Source organism: Hippocampus comes, unplaced genomic scaffold (genome assembly GCF_001891065.2).
Source record: "Hippocampus comes isolate QL1 unplaced genomic scaffold, H_comes_QL1_v1.1 scaffold175, whole genome shotgun sequence".
NCBI classification, from domain to species: domain Eukaryota; kingdom Metazoa; phylum Chordata; class Actinopteri; order Syngnathiformes; family Syngnathidae; genus Hippocampus; species Hippocampus comes.
In genome coordinates this window covers 290,196-298,680 of record NW_017805556.1, presented here as the reverse complement: position 1 = coordinate 298,680, position 8,485 = coordinate 290,196, and positions in this window count along the sequence as shown.

Sequence of the window (8,485 nt, the reverse complement as noted above, 5' to 3'; positions counted from 1 at the left end):
AATATAATTTAAAATGGCCACATTACATTGAATTTGATGCAATATATTGGCAAAAGTACAGGACAAATAAATAATACTTTTTTTTAAATAATGCAATGAAATTATTTAGGGGGGCTAAAGACATTTTTAGGGAGGCTGAAGCCTCCCTAAAATAGGCCTAATGACGCCCATGAAGAATGCATAGATATCAGGCCTGGCTAACCCATTAATGTTTTATGAGGGTATCGTGGAATTAAAAAAAAAAAAAAAAGGCTCACGAGCACCCTTAGAATTTTTGGTGGTTTATGTATCAGCCCAAGACCTACAGAAAAGTATCTAGGAGCCATACATAACAGGAAGACCACCATTTGAATTTACTTGAAATCATCCTCTTGACTTCGAAAGCTGCTGTAACTTGACCCACAAGATCATAATTTATTTAAAAAAAAATGGGCAGATTTGATGAGTTTAGGCCTAGACATTTGCAAACCTATTTTCGTCATAGTGGTAGCTACCTGCTGAAGGTAATATGTTTTATTTTTAGATGTTTTTCTCCTAGTGGGATAATTGTGGAGGCTCTCAGTCGTACAGGAAAGTTCCATCGTAGAAAACCCTGAAGTCTCCGTGAAGACTCCGGGAAGTTGCTTCCCGGAGTCTTCACGGAGACTTCAGGGTTGTCTACCGCTGACGAAGCTTCTGTGAGAGAAGCGAAACGTCCTTTTTTGCTTTTTTTTGTTTTTTGTTTTTTTGTTTTTTACCCACAGGTACAGATGACGACTGACAGAACCCTTCCTAGTGGGATAACAAAAATACCTCATATTTGCTTGGAAAAGTGTTTAGGTCTTTATGATGTTGCAACAAGACGTTTGTGGCAATGCACATTTTGAACAATGCTTTCATTTATAGTTTATTTATTTCCTTCATGTGTTTCATGGAGAAACCATCATTTTGTGATGTAATCTTGATTTGTGGTTTGATGTGTACCTGTGCGGGCGTGGCCAATAAATGTCCTCCTGCACACAGATGCTGTGGATTGCAGTGAGTGACTGAACAAGCAGTGGAGCGTCTCCCTGGTTTTTCATTTGCCACCAATTGCTTTCGTTCTTCATGTTTGGTGCTACAACTGAAATGTTCACTTTGTGTAGCCGCTGGAAGGGCTTACTCTGCCAACAGGTTATGGGCCCAAAGAAACTCACTTGTGCAGCAGCGTGTTTCCACTGACATGTCGATGAAGATAGCATGTTGCTAGCACCATGAGCGGCTGAGCCGACGCGAGGCGCAGCAGTCGCTGGTTTGCGGCTCCTGGTTTGATGGAGATGAGAAGAAATATGAAGTATGGGAGGTGAAATTGTTGTACCACCTTCGTTTGGAAGGTTTGGCACTTCAGTTTCAGGACAATAAAAGTTTGTCGCTGGTCATGCGGGAAGCTGTCGATGACAAGTGAAGAGCCTTGCACATTCTGAGAATTATTATAAAGTCTAACTATGATCAAGCATCATAAGCCTCTGCACAGAATTAACTTCACTCCAGAAGTTAGAGAGTGCCGGATCACCTACTCCGTGGTGATCCGGGCGCAAACCACAATCACAATATTAAGTAATGCTGGTGAGCGATGTTGTTGAAAGGTTCGTCGGAGGCCCTCAAACCATTTGCAATCCATATCACACAGGGTGATGAGACAATATCTTTTGCTGAGTTCAAAACAAAGTTGCGCAGCTACAAGCACACAGAGAAGATGTGCGAAGCAGCAACAGATGACAACGTGATAAACGTGTGCCAGGAGAGAGGAAGACCTGCGATGGCAGGTGACTGGGGAGCCGAGAGAGCGGCAGCCGAGATGGTGTGTCTGAAATGCGGCATGAAGGGACACCTGGTGAAGTAAGAATAATTATATTGTGTTGTTTTTCCATGTTTAAAGATGTTTCGCAATAGCTTTGTAACCAGCGATATCGCTATATAATCAGCGATGTCGCAATATAATCAGCGATGTCACAATCTTTGTATAAACAGCAATGTCATGTGATGTTGACCAGCGATGTCGCTATATAATCAGCGATGTCGCAATATAATCAGCGATGTCACAATCTTTGTATAAACAGCAATGTCATGTGATGTTGAGCAATGTCATTTGTTAAGAACAAAGATAGCGTGGCGTCAGGCACGCTTAGACTATAAAAGGAGAGATTCGGATACTGAGAGTTTAGAGCCAGTAGAGTCTAGAGTCCGGAGTTCGCAGAGTCCAGAGTCTGCTAAGGGTTGCGTACGGACGCCCAGCTGGTATTGAAGCTCGCTCTACCTGGGGTGTTGGCTCTCCATCTTATTGACGCACGGTAAGGGCTGGATACTATTCTAAGAGCTTGATACACTGATATTTGCTTGTTTGACATATTCTGTGGCGCTAATAAACGTGCAATTTGTTAGTAGCAGATTTGTCTCTTGTGCTATTGAATGATTGTGTGACATATTCTGTGGCGCTAATAAACGTGCAATTTGTTAGTAGCAGATTTGTCTCTTGTGTTTCATTTCTGAGTGCCTATCTCCAACGAACCTATTCTAAATTTGATACTGAGCCAGGACGAGGTATCAGAAATGTTTTAAAACACCTGGCCAGAGCCTGCCAGCGTAAACTGTGGTGCAGCCACTGCAAGAGCAACACACACCGGGACACGACCTGCAGACAGAACCATTGGCGGAACCGAGACGATGCACACCGGGTGTCCTGGGAGACAGCTGATCAGGACAGGGAGTACGTCTTCCGAGTGAGCGAGGGAGCTGCAGGAGTGGACCTAAGGGGCCTGATGGTCAACTGCAGGGCCACCTTGCACATCATCAAAGTTTAAAAGGTTTGACAATGGGTTCCAGGGCAAGGCACACTGCGTGTAGCTGGCAGACGGCACGCGATGCAAGGGCCCAAGTACAGAAGGACTCAGAAACTCATGGAATGCACAAACTGATTGTGGTTGGTTGGTGTAGCGCAGGGGTGCCCATTACGTCGATCGTGATCGACCAGTAGATCATTGATCCGAGGTGTGTAGAGGGGAAAAAAACCCCAAAACATTTGTATCTCTGTGCATGTTATTAATATATTTTTTGTGTTAATGCACACTGCACCCTAATCATTCTATCATTCTCACTTTCACAAAAAGCATTTAAAAAAGAAACTAAAATAAAGTGGGTCATCTTTAACCTACGGTGGCATGTGACTGCGTCACCGGAAGTTGTTAGCGCTCAGCAGTCTGCAGTTGCAGCTTGTGCTCAGAGTTGTTGTGCTAATCTTTTATCGTTATCATTATTCTCATTCAGAGTTTGTTTTATACAATTCACCGAAGGGACGGGCAAAGAATGGGAATCTGGAGGGCCGATTAGCATTTTAAAACGGTACGCGTGAGCTACGATAGTTAATAGGCTGCAAAAGTGCGTCGCATGCCTCAGCGTCAGGCTGTTGCTCATCATGGCATGCGTGTGTATGTGCGTGCGTGCGTGCGTGCGTATGCGCGCGTGCGTGGTGACGGGGCGATCCCGGGAGGTTGGTTGATCGAAAAGTAGATCTTCGGACAAAAAAGTTTGGGCAACCCTGTTGTAGCGCCACACGACACAGAGGCAGTCCAAACTTTCAGCTAATGAATGAGTTTTAAAGCACATCTGGACACAATTTAACATGGCCCCCAAATCAAGCAGTCTCATTATTATTGCAGTCCTGAAAACTGGACTCACCCCCACTCACCCATTTTTAATATGCTTATATTTATATTTTGGATTTATTTACATACTTTTTGTCTTCTACTTTCTCCCTTTCATAATTTTGCAGCTGTAAATTGGGAATTTCTCCATTGTGAAACAAATATATGCCCTGTTCGTGTTCTGACTAATAATTCTGTGTTCTGACGAAAACCAATAGATGGCGTAAGAACACTAACAAGGCAAACTTCAAGAATTGCATGTGTTAAGCCTGCACACTTAAAAAAATCTGACAACAAAATACGTGATTCTGTTCAAATGAGTTTTGATTCAGGTATTTAAATCATCCCACTGTTTACATTTTTAAGCATATCTTTTTAGCAGCAATTTATTTAGGCCATGTTCTTTCAAGAGTTGGTTGCATCAATGTGAGATGGGAATATTAACTGTAGTCCTTGCACTGTTTTGACAAATACGCCTGTATAATTGCTCTACGTTTAATTGACTTTTAAAGGCCTCATTTGTGCAAACTTTCAGATTTTGAAAGAAGTTGCTGCAATGCAAAAATTGATTGATTACATACTTGAACAGTATATACAGTACATTTGGAGCAAAGATTTGAACATGACAGTTAATTAATTGGCATATCAGAGGAGCACAGATTTGTAAGGGCACATGCAACTCTCACTATTTTGTCCAGAGTAGTGTGCTTGGCAGCAACACTGGAGCGAAGACGAATGGGTACTGGTCCAGCAAAATCTTGTACTTGGGGCGTGCTTTTCCAATGGCTCTCTCAACATGTGTGCGTGCTGCTGAGAGTCTTCGGGTGTCTTCCAGGTTAACTGCACCCAGCTGCTTTTTGCCCCGAGTGAATGCATGGCATTTCAACCATTGCACAGTACAGCCTGACTTCATTCTGGCTTGTGAGACCACGATCAGCAAGGATTTGGCCTGCCGGAAGAAGGGGATCCAAATAGCCACTGTTTACTGTAATGTCAGCATCTGTTGTCCGTCCACCACACCATTTTGAGATGAAGGAGATGACTTCTTGTGGAGTAATGCTGATTAGATATTTCACAGTGTTGTGGGATTTTTATTGAGAGTATGTTTGTGTCCTGAAAAGCTTTTGGTTAATGCATGAATATCTCAAAAGAATCGATAAGCGATATGCAATGTTGAAAGGAATTTCTAAAAAACATGGCCATAGACGTTTGAACAAGCTCTTTCTCAGGCCATGACACACATACTGAAACTAAGATATGATTGAGGACATTTATAAAAACTCTCTAGAAACTGTACTACTATGAATACCAAATAGATAACCCAGAAATGAAACTGGTAGGCCTCATTAATGTAGCTAGCAGCTGTTGGAAACGGCTCACGTGTATGGCGTCGATGAGAGATGGCTTTACATGGACAGAAATAGCCATAAAAACTTCATAATTGTGTCGTCCTCTCGGTGCCTTTAATGTTTTCCAAACTTTTTGGTTCTCGGTCCTCGAACAAAAAAAGTCACAATCAGATGACCAAAGATATATAGGAGTTGAATCTACATTTTTTTTTCTGTTCTGTCCCTCAATGAGTAAAAAAAGATAGGAAGAAAAAAAGCTCTTAGTGTATGTTCTTTGTTTACCACTAGAGGTCGCTCTTGCCATGGTTATTCCTGATTGTGTCACATGGTACAAAAGTAAAGTCAAGTTTTGTTTTTTTGGTGGCTTTTCCCGGCTGGAAACACCTCGTTGCGTCTCGATGGCGTTCAACACTCACGCAAATTTTATTCTCAAACCCCCACTCTAGTTAAGATCTGAAAGCATTGCTAAAACATCATGTTAAGTAACAAACGTAACTTTTGTTGTTTATCTTTCTGTAGAACTAAAATGAATGCAGCATCTCCGATACAACGCGAGCATGTGGACAGATGAAAATACGTTTGAAAGTTTGTTTGTTTGGGACATTTATGGATGAAACTGTATTGAATAGATAAAAAAGTGATTTCTTTTTTCTCCATCGTTGTCCAGTAGTAAGGGCCAGAAGGTGTACAAATGTGCAAAGTGCAACGTTCATCTGAAGACAGGCTTCAAGCACCTCAAACGGTAGTGAAAACAGCCACATTGGAACAGAAAGCCAAGCTGATAAGAGTTAAAGGGCCAGCAAGTTAAGGCAGCCACAGGAACAACAACTCAGGAAAATATTGAGGCAATACGGTCTACACACAAAGCAGTCATATCAACAGCACTGGAACAAGAAGCTCAGAACCTAGTCAATTGTGTTGTCATGTGAAAGGCAGAGAAGTGTCAAAGATGGACTATACAATTTTGCAACACAAAACACGAACATTGTACATGTTGAACAGCCAGAATATTCTGAATTCCAGACTTTGTAACCAAATTTTTTTAAAAAACACTTAAAACCAATACTTGTTTAGAACATGAAACCAATATTTTAAAACTTGCAACCACAAATTCAGATTATGTAAACAAATTTCATAGCTTCATGATGTCATTTTATTGTTTTAGTTTTTCTCATTTGTAAACAAAACCAGTACATTTTAAATTCTTAAGCGCCTCTGAATGCTTTGGTTGCATTTTTAAAAATATATTTCTTTCCAAAGATTGTTGAGTATATTTACATGGAATAATCGTCAGGACAGAGGTTTTGTACATACATACATACAGACATAGACAATACTCACAAAAAGTTAGCCATATTTGGCTTTCAAGTGAATTTTATGGAAAATGTAAAAAGTTCACGGTACAGTGATATCATGAAAGGACATTTTAGTAGAAGGATGCACTGGTGATTTCCTCATCTCAAGCAATTCATTAAAGCAAAAGTTAACAACAGTGGTTACAACCACAACAAAAAATGTCACTGACTCATCATATGCCCTTGAGCATCATTTACAGCTTGACATCTGATGCTGTTCACAAGTCAACGTATTGTCTGCTGAGCTATGGCATCCCAATCTTCTTGAAGGGCAGCCCCCACGTCATTGAGGTTCTGGGGTGCAGAGTTTCAACCGTCTACACGGCGACTCGGCTGAACCCACAGGTTTTCAATCGGATTCAGGTCTGGAGAAAGTGCAGGCCATTCCATTTGAGGTACACCATTCTCCAACAGCTGTTCCCTAATGATGTGAGCTTGAGCAGCCTGAGCATTGTCGTCCATGAAGATGAAATTAGGCCCGTGTTGTTCATGTAGGGGCACAATCACTGGATTAATGTTATTCAGGTAGTATGGGCTTGTTCCAAAGCATAGGACAGTTTTGTACCGATTAGACACACCTGCCCACACTGTAACACCACCACCCCCAAAAGTTTGTCTGGTGACAAGAGTAGTAAATGCATAGCACTCTCCTTGATCTCTCCAACATTGTTGGCAGCCATCATTTCTGCGTTACGGGAATCGCCTCTCATCAGAGAACAGCACTGAGACCCACCTCGTCCAGTGTATATGCTCCCTGGGCCGCGCAAGATGCTCGTGCCTGGTGGCGTAGTCAGGTACCCTTTTCAGGTCATCTAGCACGCAGACCACGCTGATGTAAACTTTTTCGAATGGTCTGACGTGCCTCTCACCTCCCTTGAACGTGCCTGAAGTTGAGTGGCATCTATCATCCGGTTTCTCAGGGCATTGTTCACAATGTCGCGGTCATCAGCATGGCATGTGGCCAAAGGACATACGCTTCTACATCTTTCTGTGACACTTCCAGTCTCTCGGTATCTCTATTGCAACCTGCTGATGACACTCTGTGACACTCTAAGCTCAGTGGCCACTTCCTGTCTGAGAACATCCTGTTTGAAGCATCACCATGGCAAGGTACTGTTCATCCATTGTTAAGCATCATCTGGGTCTCATGATGACAAAATGTGAACATCAAGATGAGGACGACTATTTAAACACCAGCTCTAATTGACCCAGGACATTTATTGGTCAATTCAAAGATCAAACGCCTGTTTTGAATTTTACCGTTCAGTTCCTCATTAGAGAACAGCAACTTGTGCATAAATCTGATGCATTATTGTTAGTATTGTTACACTCATTTTGACATAAGTTATGCAGAAAAAAAAGTGGGACATTGATTATGATGCAAGGGCACCTTTAACATAAACATAAAGGACAACAAGAAAGAAGGGAATATATGCAGCGGACCACTGCTATCCACAGTGGATAGAGACCAGGCTAGCCCAAAAATAGTGAAAATTGACATATAATTGACACCCAGTGAAATATATTGGGCGGGAAAAATAACAAGCTTGCTTTCTTTACCCCCCTGCCCCATTCTCCCAAAAAAGCTGATAAACCCCCATTATGTATTTTACATGAAGATCTGGGGGAAATGGGGGGAACAACCCTCCCCAAAACAAAGCAAAAAAACTAAAACAGAAAATATTAATTAATGGTGAAACTGCTGCTGCTGAGCTTTGTGCATGCAAGAATCCAGAGAGAGAGAGAGAGAGAGAGAGAGAGAGAGAGAGAGAGAGAGAGAGAGAGATAGAGAGAGAAAGAGAGAGAGAGGGAGAGAGAATGATGTCTCACATTGGAGTTCCTGGAGATAAAAGCAAACACACAGCACACACCCCCATGCAAGCTATTAACTGTGGATGATGGTATTTTGATTGATCCCCTGATGACTGTAGAGATGATGTTCACAACTGTTGACTAAGCATGACAGTATATTGCTTTGAGAGTCTGCATGGGCTTATTTTTCCTGTGAGTGTGTGTGTATGTGTGTGGTGTGTGTATGTGTGTGTGTGTGTGTGTGTGTGTGTGTGTGTGTGTGTGTGTGTGTGTGTGTGTGTGTGTGTGTGCGTGTGTGTGTGTGTCGCAC